Here is a 22,616-nt window from a genome sequence, read left to right as displayed (position 1 = left end):
TTGATCTATATTTCTGTTTTTGTGCCAGTACCATACTGTCTTGATTACTGTAGCTTTGTAGTATAGTCTGAAGTCAGGGAGCCTGATTCCTCCAGCTCCATTTTTCATTCTCAAAATTGCTTTGGCTATTCGGGGTCTTTTGTGTTTCCATACAAATTGTGAAATTTTTTGTTCTAGTTCTGTGAAAAATGCCATTGGTAGTTTGATAGGGATTGCATTGAATCTGTAGATTGCTTTGGGTAGTATAGTCATTTTCACAATGTTGATTCTTCCAATACAAGAACATGGTATATCTCTCCATCTATTTGTATCATCTTTAATTTCTTTCATCAGTGTCTTACAATTTTCTGCATACAGGTCTTTTGTCTCCTTAGGTAGGTTTATTCCTAGGTATTTTATTCTTTTTGTTGCAATGGTAAATGGGAGTGTTTTCTTAATTTCACTTTCAGATTTTTCATCGTTAGTGTATAGGAATGCTAGAGATTTCTGTGCATTAATTTTGTATCCTACTACTTTACCAAATTCATTGATTAGCTCTAGTAGTTTTCTGGTAGCATCTTTAGGATTCTCTATGTATAGTATCATGTCATCTGCAAACAGTGACAGCTTTACTTCTTCTTTTCTGATTTGGATTCCTTTTATTTCTTTTTCTTCTCTGATTGCTGTGGCTAAAACTTCCAAAACTATGTTGAATAATAGTGGTGAGAGTGGGCAACCTTGTCTTGTTCCTGAGCTTAGTGCAAATGGTTTCAGTTTTTCACCATTGAGGATGATGTTGGCTGTGGGTTTGTCATATATGGCCTTTATTATGTTGAGGAAAGTTCCCTCTATGCCTACTTTCTGGAGGGTTTTTTATCATAAATGGGTGTTGAATTTTGTCAAAAGCTTTCTCTGCATCTATTGAGATGATCATATGGTTTTTCTCCTTCAATTTGTTAATATGGTGTATCACATTGATTGATTTGCGTATATTGAAGACTCCTTGCATTCCTGGAATAAACCCCACTTGATCATAATGTATGATCCTTTTAATGTGCTGTTGGATTCTATTTGCTAGTATTTTGTTGAGGATTTTTGCATCTATGTTCATCAGTGATATTGGCCTGTAGTTTTCTTTCTTTGTGACATCTTTGTCTGGTTTTGGTATCAGGGTGATGGTGGCCTCGTAGAATGAGTTTGGGAGTGTTCCTCCCTCTGCTATATTTTGGAAGAGTTTGAGAAGGATGGGTGTTAGCTCTTCTCTAAATGTTTGATAGAATTCGCCTGTGAAGCCATCTGGTCCTGGGCTTTTGTTTGTTGGAAGATTATTAATCACAGTTTCAATTTCAGTGCTTGTGATTGGTCTGTTCATATTTTCTATTTCTTCCTGGTTCCATCTCAGAAGGTTGTGCATTTCTAAGAATTTGTCCGTTTCTTCCAGGTTGTCCATTTTATTGGCATAGGGTTGCTTGTAGTAATCTCTCATGATCCTTTGTATTTCTGCAGTGTCAGTTGTTACTTCTCCTTTTTCATTTCTAATTCTATTGATTTGAGTCTTCTCCCTTTTTTTCTTGATGAGTCTGGCTAATGGTTTATCAATTTTGTTTTTCTTCTCAAAGAACCAGAAACAGCTTATTTAAAAACAATTTGCTTAATAAAAATTATTTCATTGCCTAAATCCTGAAGTAGATAGCGCCAATGGAGAAAATCTTAAGTGAGAGAGTTTTATGAGGTTAATTATGAACTCAGTAACAATAATAGCTGATATTTAGTGGTGCCAGGAATCTTACGTACAGCATATTATTCCATTTTCACAAGAACCCAACTAATATATGTCTTGGTCAGTTCAGGCTGCTCTAACAAAGTACCATAGACTAGTTAGCTTAGCAGGTTCTGGAAGCTGGAAGTCCGAGATCAGGGTGCCAACATGGTCGAGTCCTTACAAGGGCCTCTCCCAGGTTGTGAGTGGTAGTTGTACCCTCACAGGGCAGAAGGAGTGAAAGAGCTCTCTGGGGGTCCCATTTCTAAGGGCATGAATCCTGTTCATGAGGGCTCCACCCTCACGTCCTAATTACTTCCCAAGGCCCCACCTCCTAACACCATCACAGGGGGGTAAGGATTTCAACATGTGAATTTGGGGGGGACACAAACATTCAGTCCATAAGAATATAGATATATTTACCTCATTTTACAGATCAGAGAAGTAAATAAGTTTAAGCAACTTCCCCACAGTCACAGTGTGTGAAAGAGGAAGGCGTGTCACTCTGATTTCTGAATCCATACTGTGGACAACACTGCCTGTCAACAAAGTGTTTGTTTAATTTCCTATTTTAAAAATCACATAACTCACTTAACTTACCTGGATCTCAGTTTTTGCTTCTGTAAAGTGAGAAGGTGGACCCATCTCTAAAAAAAGTAATGATTTATGAAATTCTCAAATAAGTTTGTCACTTCATTTTTGTAGATTGCATCTGTCAATCTATAGATAAGATAATGTTGCATGCCATTTCCGTAGCAAAACAAAATAAAGACTTAACATCTGTTTATACTTCAATTATTGTTGCTTTAAGTCAGAATTGCAAAGGCTATATCAAGCCTCACAGGGTTTTAAACACAAAACCTGGAAATATCACATAAAAGTCTGGATTTCCAGCTTGATGGGAAAGTTGAAAGACCAGGCACGGCTTGTTCCACATTCTAAAATGTAAATAACTACCCAGAGGCGAGCAGCAGAGACCCTCATGAGTCCATTGTAGCTCCTACCCCTCCCTGCGATACCCCCAACACGGAGGCTGGATTTGGCCTACTTCACTCATTAACTCAAACTGCCTGTCCTTATTATAGTCATGTGAGTTTTCAATCCCTGGTGTAAGAAAATATACAGTTTTTAGGAATGGTAACAATATGCTACTGTAGGCTGCACTTGGATTTATGTATGAAATTGCAAGGTCAGTGTTTTCATGGATCCGACTGACATGAAATTAGAAAGACTTCCTACCTCAGTAATGCCCACATAGGGTTGTCAGGAACACCACGTGAAAAACGTGCAGGTCTGTGTATGTTTCTGCTAGAGCGTCAGTTCTCAACCTTTGAGAATCTCTGGATATTGGCCTAGGAATATGAATTTTAACAAATTCCCTAGGTGACACTTATGTATACTCAATTTTTAGTAACATTGTCCTGGGAAAGCAAGTAATTAGCTTTGACTATTAAATTAAAAGCAGAAAGGTAATTCATTAATTGGCAAACTGTTTTCCTTGCAGTGGTCCTCTGGCAGGACATGTTAAATTGGAAGAAAATTCTGAGGAGAAAAAAGATCACTCCTAGCTGGAAAGATCAGGGAAAGCTCTTGATGAATACATAGGATGCAGACGTGCAGAGTGGAAGGAAGGGTGTTTCAGGGAACAGAAACTGCGTGAGCAGAGGTTCAGAGGCAGGAAACTTGGCAGCACGTCCAGGGAAGGGCAAGCAGTTTGTTTTGGTCACTGTAAAGCATTCCTTAAAGGGAGTCGTGGGTATAAGCTTGACCAAGGCACACAGCAGCTGGAAGGTTTCTGAAATGAGAGCTGATATGATCAGAACCGTATTTGGGAGAATTTGTCTGGCATGAGTCGAGTGGAGAAAACAAGAGGTGCTTTAATGATGCTTAAGCTAAAGGGACACTACTGGGACAAGAAAGTAAGAGAAAGATCTGGAGACACTCTGGGGGTAAGTCATAGACTGGACTTGCAGCACTTTGGTTGCAAAGGGCAGAGTGATTCAGACATGGCCCCAAGGCCCGGACAGGCAGTTCTCAACCTTGGCTGCATGTTTGAATCACCTGGGGAACTTTTAAAAATGCTGATGGCTGGATCTCACTGCTAGAGATTCCGATATAACTGATCTTGGTTGAGGCTCATGCATGTTTTTTGAAGTAACGTGTTTTTTTTTTTTTAATTGGGGTACAGTTGCTTTACAATGTTGTGTTAGTTTCTGCTCTACAACGAAGTGAATCAGCTACACGTATACCTATATCCCCTCCCTCTTGGACCTCCCCCCCACCCATCCTGCCCCTCTAGGTCATCACAGAGCACCAAGCTGAGCTCCCTGTGCTATACAGTAGCTTCCCACTAGCTATCTATTTTACACATACATTTTTTAAAATAAATTTATTTATTTTATTTTATTTATTTTGGCTGCGTTGGGTCTTCGTTGCTGCACACGGGCTTTCTCTAGTTGCAGCGAGCGGGGCTGCTCTTCGTTGCGGTGCGTGGGCTTCTCACTGCGGTGGCTTCTCTTGTTGTGGAGCACAGGCTCTAGGCGTGCAGGCTTCAGTGGTTGTGGCACATAGGCTCAGTAGTTGTGGCTCATGGGCTTACTTGCTCCGCGGCATGTGGGATCTTCCCTGACCAGGGCTAGAACCCGTGTCCCCTGCACTGGTAGGAGGATTCTTAACCACTGCGCCACCAGGGAAGCCCTACACATGCATTTTTAAAATAAGGTTTCCCCCCATGCCATCCAATATGCCGCTGAGTTGAGACGCCCCTAGCGAGAGCCTAGCTGAAATGGAAGTGTCAGAAGTCCAGTCACGGACAGAAATTGGGAACACAGGACATGTTGGTTTGGGAGGAAACAGACAGTCCTTCTGGGCTCAGTGAGTCCAAGGAGTTGGTGGCATTTCCAGGTAGAAGAGCCCAGTAAATGTTGGAATTGCAGACCGGGAGGTGCCGAGAAGGTTAAATCAGAAAGGTAGACCTGGGGCTTCCCTGGTGGCGCAGTGGTTAAGAATCCGCCTGCCAATGCAGGGGACACGGGTTCGAGCCCTGGTCTGGGAAGATCCCACATGCCGCGGAGCAACTAAGCCCGTGAGCCACAACTACTGAGCCTGCGCGTCTGGAGCCTGTGCTCCGCAACAAGAGAGGCCGCGACAGTGAGAGGCCCGCGCACCGCAATGAAGAGTGGCCCCCACTTGCCACAACTAGAGAAAGCCCTCGCACAGAAACGAAGACCCAACACAGCCATAAATAAATAAATAAATAAATAAATAAATTTATTTAAAAAAAAAAAAAAAAGAAAGGTAGACCTGGGATTTCCCAGGTGGCGCAGTGGTTAAGAATCCGTCTGCCAATGCAGGGGACACGGGTTCAAGCCCTGGTCCGGGAAGATCCCACGTGCCGCCAAGCAACTAAGCCCGTGTGCCACAGCTACTGAGCCTGCGAGCCGCAACTACTGAAGCCTGCGCGCCTAGAGCCCTTGCTCTGCAGCAAGAGAAGCCACTGCAATGAGAAGCCCGCGCCCCGCAATGAAGAGTGCCTGCCACTCGCCACAAATCGAGAAAGCCCGTGTGCAACAACGAAGACAAAACGCAGCTAAAAATAAATAAATTAAAAAAGAAATGTAGACCTAAGAATTCAGTGCTTAGAGGTGCTAAGTGAAAACGGCTGTTCGGAATAGTGTTTGAAAGTAGGTAGGGCATTTGGCAAACAGTAAGTTACAAAATTGTCATGGGAGACAGAGAGAGACAAAGATGGGCCCTTGCTAGAACCGGAGGGGTATCGGTACGTAGGGACTCAAGAAATCAGACTGTTCTAATGTTTAGCACTTGAACTCCCTCCTTCCCTCCTTCCCTCCCTCCCTCTCTCCCTCCCTGCCTTCTCCCTTTTTTTTTTCTTCTCCCTCATTTTGAGGATTTTCATGTTAGGAAAAGTAGAAAGTGCTGAGTTACACACTTATATAATTAAATTCCCAACTTGGACCACTTTGGCCTCTATCCTGGGTTGGCTTTCCCAAAACATTACACCATCCCTTGAAAAAAAAAAAATACTCTTTGCAATAGGTGTGGAATTGACTGTGGAGATTGCCAGGTACATTGGCCAGGGAATGCTGGGACTCAGCTGAAACTAATTAACCTCTCAGACAGACAGCAAGAAGAAATCCAGCAAGTTCCGGGGCTTGGTCATGGAGAGCAGAATTCACTTCTATTTGGGAAAACGTTGGCCTGTCCACCATGTGTTAGCTGTACAGTCAGGTCACTGATCCGGGTTGGAAGGAGCCTCTCCGTCCCCTTCTGCTGACTCTCCTGTGGTTGTGTTGAAGGTGTGGCCAGACTTGGCCTCAGAACCAGGCTGTCGTTACTTTTGCACAGTGACTTCTTCATGGGCAAACACCTTTATTAGTGTTCTGTTGGGGGAGTTCCTGAGGGGAGCAGATTCTGAAGTGAGTGTGGGGTCATCAGCCATGGAGAAGGAGGTGTCTACTGGCCACCTCTTCACTCTCCAAGGAGGCAAAGGAGCACCTTTTGGCACCTTGGGGTCGTAAGAGCCACCTCTGCCTACATAGTAATTGTGAGTGAAGCCAGTCATGGCTAAAAAAACAAAACACACACACACACACACACACACACAGATAAGTCAGTTTTGCCAAGGGGTGACCTGGGTGCAGCCACAGAAAGCACCACGAAGGATGACAGGATCTCATCCATTTGTCAATCAAAGGCACATTTGTGCCCAGTTCTCTGGGACCCAGATAACAAGGTTGAGATTTCCGTGGTGGCTCACATTGACATAGACTTTTAATTCATCTGGATTTAATTGTTATAAGATTCTAAAACCCTATGATCGGGACTTCCCTGGTGGCGCAGTGGTTAAGAATCCGCCTACTAATGCAGGGGACACGGGTTCGAGTCCTGGTCCGGGAAGATCCCACATGCCGCGGAGCAACTAATCCCGTGAGCCACAACTACCGAGCCTGTACTCTAGAGCCTGCGAGCCACAACTACTGAAACCCACGTGCCACAACTACTGAAGCCCGCGCGCCTAGAGCCCGTGCTCCGCAACAAGAGAAGCCACCGCAGTGAGAAGCCCGCACCCCGCAACGAAGAGAAGCCCCCGCTCGCCGCAACTAGAGAAAGCCCGCGCTCAGCAACGATGACCCAACGCAGCCAAAAAACCCCTATGATCTTGTTTTAGCATGCCCACGCTCACCTCAGCCCTGAGAAGTGTGCAGGGCAGGGCCTGGTGGAACCTCACCTCACTAAAGAGGAAACCCAAATGTGGAAAGTGGTGAGTGATTAGCCCAAGGTCACACAACTCGTTACAGCCAAATCGAAATTGGAGAACAGATTTCCGGGATCTAAGCTCTGAACCCTTTTCACAATGAACAGTGTGAATCGTCATATACGCGCTTGTTCACCATCATCATCTATTCATTAACCTGTGAGCACACTTTGAGCAGATTCTCTTTCCTACCCAGCCTGAGCCTATTCTTTTTTTAAAGGCTTCTACTTTCTTTAAATTTAATTTTTATTTTTGGCTGAGCCGTGGCATGTGGGATCTTAGTTCCCCGACCAGGGATCAAACCTGGTGCCCCCTGCAGTGGAAATGCGGAGTCTTAACCACTGGACCACCAGGGAAGTCCCGAGCTTATTTTGAATGAAATAGAGAACCAATTCAATAGAGCCCTGGCTTACTGAATTCGTAAGTTAATTGTCTAACCTAGGTTTTAAAATAGTTGCTGGGGCTTCCCTGGTGGCGCAGTGGTTGAGAATCCGCCTGCCAATGCAGAGGACATGGGTTCGAGCCCTGGTCTGGGAAGGTCCCACATGCCGCAGAGCGGCTAGGCCTGTGCGCCACAACTACTGAGCCTGCGCGTCTGGAGCCTGTGCTCCGCAACAAGAGAGGCTGCGACAGTGAGAGGCCCGCGCACCACGATGAAGAGTGGCCCCCGCTCGCTGGAACTGGAGAAAGCCCTCACACAGAAACAAAGACCCAACACAGCCAAAAATAAATAAATAAATAAATTTATTAAAAATAAGCACAAATAGCAAAAAAAAAAAAAAAAATTTTGCTACTGGGACTTCCCTGGTGGTCCAGTGGTTAGGACTCTGGGCTTCCATTTGCAGGGGGGGCACGTTTGGATCCCTGGTCGAGGAACAGCGATCCCACATGGCATGGCTCGGCCAAAAAGAAAAAAAAAAATTTGCTACTGTCCTCACTTGGTAAATGTCCTTCATTGTGACTGGAAAACTGAAAAAGTCCTCAGGCCCTTTTTTTCACCGAAATGGTCACAGTGGTAGTAAAACAGAGCCTTTACCTTACTGCCCGCTGCATGCCAGCCTTCTGCTTTGCAGTTGGGACAGGACAGAGGGAAAGGGCAAGGGCAAGGGCGGGGCGGCAGGGGGTGGTGGTCCCTGTGTCGTGAATCCTCCGTGCTAGTGCCAGTGAAAATCAAGTCAATGAATAAACACAGTAAATACAGATTGGGATAAATGCTTTTTAAAAAGTGCCGTGACGAAAAAGAGGGGACTTATTATCCCCAGGGTGGATTGGGTGTAATTTCTTCAGAAAAGAAGGTAATGAAGAGGTAATTAAGGTGCAGATTTGGAGGTTGGAAAGGAGACAGCCAAGTGTTCAGACAGGTCATTTGTATCAGTCGGCATGGGCTGCCTTACAGTAGAATGGCTCGCCTAAACGACATTTATTTTCTCAGGGCTGTGGAGTCTGGGAAGTCCAAGATCAAGGTGCCAGCCGATCCAGTTTCTGGTTTTCTGGGTCCTGGCTTTCAGAAGGCTGCCTCCTTGCTGTGTCCTCAGATGGCAGGAAGAGAGCAAGCTCTCAGGTGTCTCTTCTTATAAGGACACTAATCCTATCGGATCAGGGCTCTACCCTATGACCTCCTTTCACCTTAGTTACTTCCCAAAGGCCCTATTTCCAGATGCAGTTACACTGGAGGCTAGGGCTTCAGCATATGAATCTGGATAGAAGTAATTCAGTCCATAGCACCATTTAAGCTTTCTGTGCTTCAGGGCTTCCGCAAAATATAATTCCTATGAGGCCTAAATCAAAAGAAGTACAGTAGAAGAGAAGGTCAAAGTTGACCCAATGTCATTTGCTTATGCTGATTGATTTCCTCTGAGTTTATACGAACTGATATGGATGCAAAGCAGTTTTTTTTGTTTGTTTTTTTGAAAGGTTTGCTTTAGTCCGACTAAGCAATTTAATATTAAAATAAGGAAGAGATTGTTGCTTGCACATGCAGGTTTTTTCTACTGAGGCAAAAAATGGCGATATTATTTATTCATTATATGTACCCTTACCTTTTCCAAAAGGGACTGCAGGCTGCTACAAAATGAAATGGAGAATTCTTTGGTTCAAATTCAAAATTCTTTGACTGCAAAAAAGGCCAAGTCAGGTTGGAATCTGTCTTGTTGTTGTTGTTTGTCATTGCTATACTTGTCCTCATTTTTTATTTTACCTTCTTGAGACTCAGCTTCATCTTTCACTATAGGCAATGCGAGAAACGTGCCAGGACACATGGCTCTGCTCTGCGTTCACTCACATAGATGTGAGTTCTTCAAGTGCAGTGTTGGCCGGTGATGTACGTTTACTTTCTAGTAGATTCCCCCAGGTAGGCATGACGCAATTCCTGTACATTAAATAAAAGGAAGTATGAAGAAGATCATTTAGGGTATGCAGCAGATCTGCTATTGTCTTACCTTCCTCAGTTCTAATAATCTTCTAAGTCAGTTTTCATGACACTGTTGGAAAGTCCTGTATAGAGGTAGGCCTTAAAATGGTTTTCTTCCATCTTACAAAATTTAAATAGAGCCAGCTGGCCAAGAGTTTCTGAAAACACAGCTATCTACCCTAACCAGACCCTTCCTTCTTTCCTCTTGAAGGCTGTCCCCCTTTCTGGTCCCACCACTTGTCTTACTAGTACCCAAGCAACCTCCTATCCATCCTTCTGATTCAAGGGTGATCACCCAAGGGTCTCAGTAAGTACTGCCACCTCCTCCAAACTACCCCACACCTTCTGCTACGGGCTGCATTGGGTCACCCCAACACTCATGGTCAAGTCTAACCTCCAGGGCCTCAGAATGTGACTGGTTTTGGAGATAGGCCTTTAAGGAGGTAATGAAGTTAGAATGAGGTCATTAAGGTGGGTCCTAATCCAATCTGAGTGGTGTCCTTATAAGAAGAGATTCAGACAGAGACACAGAGGAACGAGAGGACACATCAAGAAAGCGGTCCCCCACAAGCCAAGAAAGCGGTCCCCCACAAGCCAATGAGAGAGACCATCGACGAAACAAACCCTGCGGATGCCTTGATCAGACTTCCAGCCTCCAGAATTGTGAGAAAATAAATGTCTGCTGTTTAAGCCCCTCAACCTGTGGTCAGTGCTTCGTTATGGCAGCCTTAGCAAGCTGATATAACTTCTCAGATGTTCTGGATCATATACTCATCCTTCTTTAAAGGAAGTGGGGGCCGACAGGCTTTAAGACCTACAGCAGGGGAAGATATTATATGCCATCCTTCTCTGCGCAAAGCTGGTATCACAGATGTGGCATCAGTAGGACATGTACTTCAAGTTTCTTTTCCAGCCCTAGGAGTAGGCTCTGCTCAGCCATCTGTCCTCTCTCGCCCAGTCCCCTTGAGATCATTGGAAAACATTTTTGAAATCTGGAGATGGTAACATCTATAAAGGTAGTATAAGTTTTTAGTCTCTCTCATGGAACTAAAACTTAGTAGGTACATTCTCAGCTTGATTTTTTTTAAAATATTTATTTATTTATTATTTTATATATTTATTTTGGCTGCACCGGGTCTTTGTTGTGGCACGTGGGATCTTTAGTTGAGGCATGCAGGCTTCTTAGTTGTGTTATGCATGCAAGATCTAGTTCCCTGACCAGGGATCAAACCTGGGCCGCCTGCATTGGGAGCTCGGAGTCTTACCTACTGGACCACACAGGGAAGTCCCTCAGCTTGATTTTTAATTTTTCCCCCTGGTTCTTAATTATTTTATCTTCTTTTGTTTATATAAGTACTTTATGATCACTAGAAAATTTTTGGAAATCCAGAACCACTACTATGTTGCCATATTTTCTTCTAGCCTTTTAAATATACTTATAGAATACTGTAATCGATTAAAAATCTGAAACAGTATTTTAACTCCTAAATATGTTGTGTGTGTGTGTGTGGTGTGTATGTATGATTCTGGGGGGTTTTTTGTTTGTTTGTTTTGTTTTTTTGCAGCGCCTCACAGCTTGCAGGATCTTAGTTCCCCAACCAGAGACTGAACCCAGGCCTATGGCAGTGAAAGCACCAAGTCCTAACCACTGGACCGCCAGGGAATTCCCCTAAATATGTTTTTGTATATAATTTTTTTTGGCTTTTTCTCCATCTGATATGGTATTGAGCCATCTTATTAAAACTTTCATAAACATTCTATTATATGAAAGTACAATTTTATTTAAACTTTTCCCCATTGTTGTATCTGGACTCTACCTAAATGTAACTCTGCTGAGTTGGTCTACTTCACACTCCCAACAATCATCAAACACATAATCCGTCTGCACACAAACCTGGCGCCTTTTCTAGCGTGCTGCTGTTCTTACTGGGTTTGTTGTTGACTTTGATGATGGTGTTGTCCTGGTTGGAGAGTGTGGGCGGTGGCTGTTGTGTGTCTGTCTCCCTTTATCTGTCCTTCGTGCTCTCCATCTTATTTCTCTCTCTCTTCCTATCACATTTGTTGCCCCAGTCTTGGCTGATTCTCCCTCTTCTCTGCCCTAGAAAGGGAATATTTCTTGCTGAGGTGAGAAGTCTGATTCCAATAGGGAGACACAAAGACCATGGCAGGAAAAGGCCCAAGAGAGGACAAGGTTGGGGTACAGTCAGGGAAAGGCAGAAAAGAAAGGACATCTGGGTACTTTTAGGACCAGTAATAGGCAAAGGTTAGTGCCATCCTATGCTATAGCAAATGAGAGCACTCACCTCGTGCCTGAGTCTTAGAGGGTTCAAGGCAGCTTCAAGAAAAGAAAGATGAGGTAGCAAATAGGAAACTAAAATATAATAACGAGGGATTCCCTGGTGGTCCAGTGGCTAGGGCTCCGCGTTTTCACTGCCAAGGGTGTGGTTCAATCCCTGGTTGGGGGACTAAGATCCCGCAAGCTGCATGGCATGGCCAAAAATAAAATAAAATATAATAACAAGACATAATTTAGGTAAAGCACTTAGAACAATGTCCAGCACATGGTCATTGCTCAGTAATGTCAAGACGTTGTCTTTATCATTCTTGTTATTCTGTAGCCTTTGGGGGAATCCCTTCTTGCACAATCTTTCACAATTGGCTACTATTCCCAGGTTCTACTAGCCAAGACTTTCAGTGAAATTCATTTGAACCAAGGCAGTGACTTTGTAAGTGGGAAGTACAGCACAAAAAACATTATTTCCATTTTTAATTAAAAATTTAACTTGATACAACCTGAGCTTTCCCTGTGCCAGGGGACCAATAAGTGGAATAATGGGATGCAGCCAGTTGCCACGTATAATTCCACTAGCTTTTCATTTCTGAGCTCATTATATTTACTTAGAACAAAAATCTAAGATCATCTCTTCTTCCTAAGTCTAACTTCTCTCTGTGGTGAAGACTTTCACAATTTTATATAACCCAGAGCAGGTATTCCAAATACTCATTCCTCCAGTGGCCAGGTGGCTAAAATGAATGATTGCACTGAGCCCAACGTATAGCGTGTACACCCCGTCTAAAGGGGGCAGCAGCTAGTCAGCTAGAGCAGCATGTAACCAGGCAAGAAATGAGCCATATTTGTCTAATTTTCAAGAGAAGCTACAATTCTGTATGTTTATCTGAAGTCTCCCATTTTTTAAATCTTGGAAACTAATTTAAAAATTTCTAAACATTGTGAGAGGCAAACAAAACACCTCTGCAGACCACTGGTTTGCAACCTTAAACTCAAGGCGTTTGCTTCCCACTCACAGAATGTCACCTCTTTTGGTCCAAGCTGAATTTCCAACCACACAGCCTAGGCTGAGCTACCCTGAGGATGTCTTTACCCTGTGGTAAAGCCCCCCACCCTCCACCCCAAAAGAAGTAAAGAGGTTGCCTACTCTTTCCTTCTAGTCTAAGAAATGTACTACCAACTGAGAAATAAAACTGTGCCCAGACATTTGGGTAGGGAATTATAAAATCCTCCTTACAGGAGGGAATTATGCATGTAGTGTTTACGCAAAACAGTAACTCCATTTATAAAGGTAATTCATTTCCCCACTCTATTCCAAAAGAATTTGCTAGCAAGGGATATAACAGAAGAAATAATTAAGGCAGCATGTTTCTAATTTTCATACTGAGGAGAGAAATGGAAGGAATTAGCTTTCTTATGAAATTAGAAGTTAAAAAAAAAAGATGTGACACATCATATCAAAACACTCATTTTAAGAAATGCTGTTTTAAAAAAAAAAAAAAATGCTGTTTTTAACCCTTTGTTAAAGGACTGAAAATACACCCCCAAAGCAGCAAGATGATTGTTTTAGTATTGCACTTCTTTAAACTTAAAAATCTCTAGTTTTACTCCTTAATGTGATATAATATATCTAGTTCTAGTGGCTAAATTCCAGCATGCAAGTTTTGTATAATGGTATACAATTCATTCTCACGTTTTCAGTAGACAATCTTGTGGTTCATTTGTTGAAGAAAAACACATGCTTTTATTGTCTTATTAGAGAGTATTAACATTAAAAAATATGACCGCCCCCCAAAAAACCCCACTTTTCAGTCGCAATTAATTAAAAAAACTTTCGAAGTAAGAAAAGATACTACTTTTTAAAAAGTATCCCCAATGTGGGCTAAGAGCTTCTAACTCTGTTGGGTTGCCAATTGGTCAAAACAGAGAAAAACTATTCCTTTTGGGAAATTAACTGGCAATCAGGTATGAGCTGTAATGAAGCCTAAAAGATCTTTTTATTGTTTTCTTAGATTTTAATTTTTTTTTTTTTTTTTTGCCTCACTGCGCATCTTGCAGGATCTTTGTTTCCGGGACAAGGGATGGAACCCGGGACCCTACAGTGAAAGCGCTGAGTCCTAATCACTGGACTGCCAGGGATTTCCCAGATTTTAATTTTTATAAAAAAGGTTGGGGAAAAAAAAGGTTGGAAGTCTCTTTCCCAACCTTTTATTGATAATCCTATATTATAGAATAATAAATACTGTAGTTCTTCAAGCTAATTAATGATTAAGCTCCTATGTTGAACTTAAAGGACATTTTACTTTTTTTTTTTACTTTCTCCATAGTTTTCTTTCTTGATGACCATGTTTCTGGTAAATGTAAAAAATGTACATCTGTAATTCTGTACATAGATGACATAGTATATTGTTTTCTTCCCAGTGTGGTAGCTAATATGTATTTAATTAAAGGCTGAACTTTAAAAGGAAAAAAAATTCTTTTACTGATGAAATATGCATTTGGTAAAGTCATAAAAATGTTTGAGCACAATGCTTTGCGTATAAAAACATGCAGATGTTCAAGCACAGTGCTTTTGAATATATTCAAGAAATATTTGCTTAAAGAAATGTTATGTGAATGAAGAGGAATTGTTTTTTCTTTGTTCCATTTCACAGTAGTATTGCAAAGTTAACACTTCAAATAGTTGCTATGTCAAAAATTTAAATTTATTGTTCAAATTTTAACGTTTTTAATCTACATTTTACCCTTAGCTTATATACAATTTGGGAAAAGAGTAGAGGAGTTGGTCATTGTTACTTAAAACAATGCATCACCTTGTTCTGGGGGGAAATTAACATAATTTGAATGGCCATGTAGTAAAAATTAAACAAAGCATTGCATTTACTGTCCATTCAATGCAAAAATCCTAAACAAACTTGCATCGAGGAATATGATGAAGGGAATCAATACATTAACATAAGTATTGCTTAAATAGATTGTGCATCAAGATCCATTTTGAAGACGTAAAAAAGACGGATATGGCTCTACTGTGGATCCATATTGAAGAGAAGTGGACTTATGGTCTAAATAGAAGAAATACACGGGCATAAATCCTACATGATGATGTTGGAGCAAATTTATAACCCCCGGACCTGGATGAATGCTGACTTCTAATTGAGGCTTTTATTTCATTTCATTCGCCTGGAAACAATCCGAGAACTACGTGCCCAGCTTAAGCCCGGAACAGCGTCTTAACGACGAACAGAGCAGGGACGGGGGAACAGCGCGTCCCCCGCCACCCGTCCCGCCGCCGGGACACAAAGCGCCCTCCTCGGCCTGCCCGCCTCCCGGCGAGGGAGGCCGGGTCCCGTCCCGGTGGAAACAGGTGACGGGGACGAAGGGCCGCGGCGCGACAGGGCGGCCGCCCCGGCTCTACTCGGCGAGCCCCGTCGGGGCCGGGCGGGTCACCGCCCACGCTTCGCCCCCGCTGCCAGCCGTCCGCCGTGGGGGCCGGACTGCCCTGGGTCGGCGAGCGCGGGATCCCTCCGCCGCCCGCGGGTCCTTCCGCGCCAAGTAGTGCGCGGCCGTCCCGCTTCCGCAAACGCGGGCCTGCGGGGACGCGCCCACTGCCCCTCGATCCAGCGGCATGAGGAAGGCCGGGGGTGTGGGTAGTTCTCAACTTTGAAGGGCCGCTCGGGAGACACATTTTCAACTGCGCAGCCGCGGTGGGTCCGGCCGTCAGGGAGCGGCGAGCGGACGAGCAAGCAGCCGTGGGGCTGGGGAGGCAGGTGTCCCAGGCGCCCACCCCGCCCCCATCGCCGGCAGGAAGAGGAAGCAGCCGGGCCTCGCGGGGCGGGGGTGCCCTGGCTCAGGGAGGCGCGTGACCTAGTTCGTCCCAAAGTGGATTTGACAGGTTGTCAGCCCCGCACCCCGCCCCCACAGCTCCCGGGTCCCTCTCCCCCGGCGCTGGGCCGGACGGGCGCCCGAGCTCCCCGGCTCAGCCTCCCATTGGCCCTTACGCCGCCTGGCGCCCCGCCTTCGCCCCTGGCTCGGGTTCCCATTGGCCTCGAGTCGCCCAGAGCCCCGCCCCTGCTCCCCTCCCATTGGCCCTCGAGCTGCCTGGCGGCCCACCCCTGCACCGACTTATCCGCCCATTGGCCTCACGCCCGCCGCCCCGCCCCGGTCCTCCCCGGTTCGTTCTCCCATTGGCCTCACGCCCGCCGCCCCGCCCCTCCGCGGCCCCTCTCGGGCAGCCGAGCCCTGGCAGGCCTCTTGCTTCGCGGAGGCTGCGGGCGTCCTCAGTCGGCGGCCTCCGTCCGCCTTCACGAGTCCTGCTCCTACCCCTCGCCTCTTCTCCTCTCCCAGTATTTACGTCTCTCTCCCCGCCCTGCTTCCGTCGCTCAGGGAGCCTGAGCCCCGAGCCTGGCGGCACCCCGCGCCCCCTGCCCCGCCTACCCTGGGGCTCCGCGTCCAGCGCTGCCCGCACTCTCCCTCCTGCTCCTTTCCTCCGCCCCTTTCCTCTCCTTGCGTCACTTCGCATTTTCCTTTCTTCCCTGAAATCGCTGCCTTCTGCAGGTTTCCTCCCGGTGCCCAATCCGTAAGGTCTTCATCGCGCCCCTTTTCTCCGCCCCGCTTCTGCATCCCCTCTTTCCCCCCCACGCCGTCCCCCTGAACTCAGCGTAACAGGGAGAGTCAGGGATAAACAAGATAAATATCAACGTTAATATGGTTATTGCTTTGCGTTTTTGAAACGGAAAATGAACTGGAACGCCCAGATAAACCCAGCCCTGGGATCAAGATTGAGTTCTTAAAGGACCGTGTGAGACTGGAATGACAAACTTGACTAGCGCAGCAACATAATCAGTTTTTTCCTGGGGAAGCTACTCTTATATCGGTTGTTTATACAGTATTGTTATTATAACCGTTTGGGGTGTGTGTGTGTGTGTGTGTGTGTGTGTGTTTACTTTGTGCCAGTTTTGTAAATGACTGCTTTTGACCGTAAGGATGAACTGTCTGATAAAGTTGAGGGTTGGAGCAAATCCCCACACAAGTCTTTTGGCTACAAACAGGAGAAATCCTTGATTATTCAAATGGGAAACTCCAATAGCTTTCCCAAGGTTATTAAAGAGGGTGATCTCAAACTTAGACCCAGATCAGACTCCAGAGGTCCATCAGGAGACTCCATCATGCCTCATTAATATCCGCGGAAGAATGGCAGACTGGTGCTTCCAGCCGCATTCCCACCTGTCACAGGGGGTCTTTACAAAGCTCCTGAGTGACCTCCAAGGTTCTGCCTTAGAGGATCCTGGCTGTCTCTCCAGCCTCTGGTCACTGCACAAGGACCACCAAGTGCTTTTTGCCACAGGGCCTTTGCACTTGCTGCTGTTTCCTGACCTGTCTGGATCAGCTGTTCTTAAGACTTTTCACGTGGCTTAGCCCATGTCCCCCCAGGAGTCATTTCTGACCCTGAATCTAAAGTAGGACCCCTCCAGCCTAAGCAATTACTCTCTGTCATTTCACCCTGTTATTTCCTTCAGAGCATGAGCGCAGTCTGAAATCATCTTGTTTATTTACTTGTTCTGTTCTGTTCCCCTTCACCTCCCCTCCACCATTAAGAGTGAGCTCCTGGACACAGGTGCCTTTTCTGTGTTTTTTCAGAGCTGTATCTCCAGGGCACAAAGTAGGCACTCAGTACATTCTTGATGACTATATGAATGGTACATTAGCTGTGATCAAGTGAACTCACCAAACTGTCCTTCACGTCTGGTTCCGCCAGAATTGTATAGACTCACCTACAGGTAAGCGAGTTGGAAAAATAGCTATTCTCTTGGTAACTATCCTTTGTTTCTTTGTGGACTTTATATCTGGCTGTTCTTTGAGAAGGAGAGTGAGAAACAAGGCCTGTTGCCCCAAGGCCACCCATTTGCCCACCTCTTCTCCAGCTGTCACAGCATGTTGACACTGCCTTGCCCTCTCCCTGACCCCAGGTGGGCACATACTTGGCTGGCAGCGCCTTCTCCCTGAGGAGTCTCTGTTCCATGTTGCCGTCACACTCAGCTGGGGCCCTGTCATGGGTTCTACCTTAGGCGGGAAAGCAGAATAGGAGGAAGCCCCTTCCAGTCTCCCCTTGCCCCCTCAGACATACTGCTGGGGTTCCATTCAGCAGTGAGCCCTCTGTCTGGACCCCTGCACAGGGGCGCATCCTCTGCTTTCTGAGGCACAGAGAACCCCGGGTCAGTCATTGGAAAGGTGAAATCTAGTCCTAACCGCCCCAAACAGGTGGTATGAGTCTGGCCAAATCTAGTAACTCCCTGGTTCTCAGTGACTTCATCGGTCTTTGCCTCTGTTGTTTGCTTATAGTTTTAGAGATGTAGACATCTCATAGATTTCAGCTGCTCGAAACTATCAGCCCAAAGAAGAATCCTGCGGCTTCCCCCTGGGGCACAAAGAGGCTGCTGGTGCAATAAAGCCAGTGCTTCCTAATTTACGTTCAGTAGGAGAGAGTGCACTTCCCGTCATGTGTTCCAGGCCAGAATCCTCCAGTTCACCCTCCTTGGACTGCCTGGGCCCGGGCCCAGCCCGAGACCAGTAACTCTGGCCAGGAGAATGGAAAGCCTTGATCAGGTTAAACCTACCAGCCAACCAGGGCATATCCTTAGAATAAGGGTGGGGTCGGCTCCTGATAAGTGTGTGTGGAACTGAAATCTACATCCTTTTAGATAGGGGGTACTGAGGGGGCAGGGTGCCGAGTAGGTATTCAGCAGTGCCCCTGAGAGGAATTAGCACCGGGCCAGCTAATAAGTGTTAGCCATCGCTGTGGTCAGCAAAGACAAGATGGTGTGGGGGAATTCGCCTGGCAAGCAAAGGCATTCATCTCAGACCTCTAATCCACCGCTAACCACTAGCTTTGTAACTTCAGACAAATTATGGAAGTGGTACCATTTTAGAAGTGGAGGAGGACTTAGAGGCCATAGGGTTCAAGCCTTCATTGGGCAGACTTGGAAACTGATGCCCCCAGAGATTAGTCTGGGTCTCGGTTTCTTCATCTGTGAAGTAGGGCTGATAATACTGGTCCTGGCTCATCTCACAGTTATTATGTGGATCAAATGAGGTAATGTTTCTACCAAGGGCTCAGGAAGGTAACAAAAATGCTGTTCTTATGCAAAGCATTTTATTTTCATCATTAATGTAGTAACAATGCCTTAATAAGAGGAGAAAGGGAGAGTACATTCAAAGGATAAGCTTACTTGGCTCAAAGAAATAAATAATAACACTTGCAAAAGAGGAAGGTGTGTGTGTGTGTGTTGTTAGGTGAGGTGGGGAAGGTGTAAGGCGAGGCCCTGCTATACCCTTAGGGAGTGGTGTAGGGAGTGGCTCTAAGGGTGGGAGGTTGGGTGAGGTAGTTGGTTATAAATCGAAGTTATCTCTCCTTGAATGACTTTTCAGAAGAGGAGGGTCACTCACTTAGGAGGACAAATCTAGATTTCAGGGTAATCTTATATTTCTGTAGTTCAGCTCCTCTGCAAAATTGATGCCAAGACAGGATTGTCATGCAGGAGACTGACGGGAGGAAATATCTATGAGGGAAGAAAGGGGAGAGAGTTGGAAGAGGCAAGAGATCTGACCCCTGGGAAGGGGAGGCGGAGCAGGCAGAGTGGGTCGGCTTTGGCCAGACGGGCCGGAGTGCTGGAGCACAGGTTCCCTTCTGAGGATCCTGGTGGTGGATTCCAAGGTCGCCGAGGCACTCAGTCAGTCACTCTCCCTGCAACAGGAGATGAGATTGGGGTCCCACACCATCCCGTGAAGCTTCAAAACAGCTTCATTCATTCCTTCACTCAGTACGCTAATCAGCTACCAAGTGTCACGTGTAGATGGCTGCAGCAATGGAAGCATGTGACCCTTGTCTTTCCTAGCTATCTTCCATCCACTTTCTAATACTTCTAAATGGTGAGTTTGCCTGATCGAGATTCCTTGCCTGTTGGCCGAGTTAAATCCTGGTATCAGGGTAGTTCTTAACACTGAGTTAGCACTTAATAAATGTTCAAATTGCCATAATAAATCCAACTGTACCCCACTATTACTTGAAATATAAACAGCTACATTTACTTCTAGAACTCTCCACTGTTTACTATGCAGAATGAGAGGAAATTTTAAACTCTCAGCACTTCTAGAAACCTGTTATTTGGATTATTTGGATAAGTGCAACATAAGAGTTTAGGAGAGTTCAGTAGAGGAAAAACTTTATGAAAGTAAAAAGCTGAAGAGGGCTTCCCTGGTGGCGCAGTGGTTGAGAATCTGCCTGCCAATGCAGGGGACACGGGTTCGAGCCCTGGTCTGGGAAGATCCCACATGCCGCGGAGCAACTAAGCCCATGCGCCACAACTACTGAGCCTGCGCGTCTGGAGCCTGTGCTCCGCAACAAGAGAGGCCACGATAGTGAGAGGCCCGCGCACCGCAATGAAGAGTGCCCCCGCTTGCCACAACTAGGGAAAGCCCTCGCACAGAAACGAAGACCCAACACAGCCATAAATAAATTAATTAATTAATTTTAAAAAAATCTTAAAAAAAAAAAGCTGAAGAGATCAGTAGAGAGTGGAGAAAAATGAAAGAAGAGAAATTTAATTTATGAAAAGGAAACCCAGATCTTGGGGAGAAAATAGGGAATTATCTTTCTGAAACTCCCAGGAAACAAGCAAACAGACAAACAAACAAACAAAAGAAAACTTACCCAAGATGGAAAAGAATAAGGTTGAGCAGGCATTTCAAGAAACCAGAGACTAAATAAAAGGCAAAGATGATTAATTACTCGTTGTAATGAGAGCCCATAGGAATTGATGGAAAAGTAGAACCCATGGGCAAAGAAATAAAGAAATGGATGAGAAATATACAAAACAACACAGAAAATAAAATGTGGGAGGGAGGAGAAAAGCAATTATACCTAATGAATTTGTAATATAATAGAAAATGGAGTAAAATGTAACAAGAAGGCACATAGGAATATTTTCTCTGAATAAATATTGCATTACTGAGAGTTCCCTGGTGGCCTAGTGGTTAGGATTCTGGGCTTTCACTGCTGTGGCCGGGCTTCAATCCCTGCTCAGGGAACTTGAGATCCTGCAAGCCACGCAGCACGGGCAAAAACAACTAGAAAATTTATTGCATTACTATTTCTATATTTCAAATCATTGATGATATTCTCATTCTCTACTACTTAGTGCCTATTGTAGCATAAGGCAAAATAAAAATATACACAGAAATAGGAAAACTGAATTTCCGACTGTGGCATTAGCATATCAATCTCTACGGATGTACTTGTGTGGTGTGATGCTGAACATCTGAGTAAAGACTTTAAATTTCAGTGACGTGCTCATACAACTCAATAGCAAAAACAAACAAAAACAGTCCAATTTAAAATGGGGAGAGGAAGAGACATTTTTTCAAAGACGTACAAACGCCAACAGGTACATGAAAAGGTGCTCAACATCACTAATCATCAGAGAAATGTAAATCAAAACCCTAATGGGCTATCACCTCACACCTGTCTATTACCTGGCTATTATCAAAAAGACAGCAGTAAGTGTTTCTGAGGGTGTGGAGAAAAGGGAACACTTCTGCACTGTTGGTGGGAATGTAAATTGGTGCAGCCACTATGGAGAACAGTATGGAGGGTCCTCAAAAAATTAAAAATAGAACTACCTTATGATCCAGCAATTCAACTTGTGGGTATTTATCGGAAGAAAGCTTAATCACTATCTCAAAAATATGTCTACAACCCCATGTTCATTGCAGCATTATTCACAATAGCCAAGACATGGAAACAACCTAAGAGTCCGTCAATGGATGAATGGATAAAGAAAAGGTGATATATATACACAGTGGAATATTACTCAGCCATGAAATAGAAGGAAATCCTGCCATTTGCAACAACGTGGATGGACCTTGAGAGCATTACGCTAAGTGGAATAAGTCAGACAGAGAAAGACAAATAGTATATGATCCACTTATACGTGGAACAACAAGAAAAGACAAACAAAAACAAACTCAAATATACAGAGAACAGATTATCAGTTGCCAGAGGTGGAGACATTGGGGGTACATGTGGAGAGTGGGCAAAATGGGTGAAGGGGGTCAAAAGGTACAAACTTCCAGTTACCAGATACATAAGTCCTGGGATGTAACGTATAGCGTGGTGACTCTAGTTGACAATATTGTGTATTTGAAGTTTACCAAGGGAGTGGATCTTAAAAATTCTCATCACAAGAAAAAAAAATTTGTAACTATGTGCGGAGATACATGTTAACTAATTGTGATCATTTCACAATATATACATATGTCAAATCATTATGTTGTATACCTAAAACTAATACAATATTATATGTCAATTATATCTCAATTAAAAAAAGACTAAATTTCAGTAACATCTGGGTGTATTTTGAAATGTTTTCTATTTAGTTTCAGGAATTAAGGCATGTGTAGATTTTTCTCAAATTAAAATCTAGGGGGCTTCCCTCGTGGCGCAGTGGTTGAGAATCTGCCTGCCAATGCAGGGGACACGGGTTCGAGCCCTGGTCTGGGAAGATCCCACATGCCGCGGAGCAACTAAGCCCGTGAGCCACAACTACTGAACCTGCGCGTCTGGAGCCTGTGCTCCGCAACAAGAGAGGCCGCGATAGTGAGAGGCCCGTGCACCGCGATGAAGAATGGCCCCCACTTGCCGCAACTGGAGAAAGCCCTCACACAGAAACGAAGACCCAACACAGCCATAAATAAATAAATAAATAAATAAATAAAATTAAAAAAAAAAAAAAAATCTAGGGACTTCCCTGGTGGCACAGTGGATAAGACTCTGTGCTCCCAGTGCAGGGGGCCCAGGTTCGATCCCTGGTCAGGGAACTAGATCCCACATTCATGCTGCAAGAGTTCA

At 44.8% G+C, this 22,616-nt stretch overlaps 2 long non-coding RNA genes across 2 annotated transcripts; one reads left to right on the top strand and one right to left on the bottom strand.

The window, feature by feature from the left end:
• Positions 1–493: 493 nt before the first annotated feature.
• LOC309631998 lies at positions 494–5,354 on the top strand. Its single transcript, XR_014246688.1, has 2 exons — positions 494–3,687; positions 5,092–5,354. It is a non-coding gene; the product is annotated as an uncharacterized lncRNA (long non-coding RNA).
• Positions 5,355–5,414: 60 nt separating this feature from the next.
• Positions 5,415–22,561, bottom strand: LOC309631994. The gene is made up of 3 exons (XR_014246684.1): positions 22,512–22,561; positions 16,148–22,195; positions 5,415–15,577 (listed from the first exon to the last, which is right to left on the bottom strand). It is a non-coding gene; the product is annotated as an uncharacterized lncRNA (long non-coding RNA).
• Between the last annotated feature and the right edge of the window lie 55 nt (positions 22,562–22,616).

Source organism: Balaenoptera borealis (genome assembly GCF_965194805.1).
Source record: "Balaenoptera borealis genome assembly, chromosome: 7".
NCBI classification, from domain to species: Eukaryota; Metazoa; Chordata; class Mammalia; order Artiodactyla; family Balaenopteridae; genus Balaenoptera; species Balaenoptera borealis.
The sequence above is the reverse complement of the archived record's forward strand: the minus strand, read 5'-3'. Positions and strand labels throughout refer to the sequence as shown.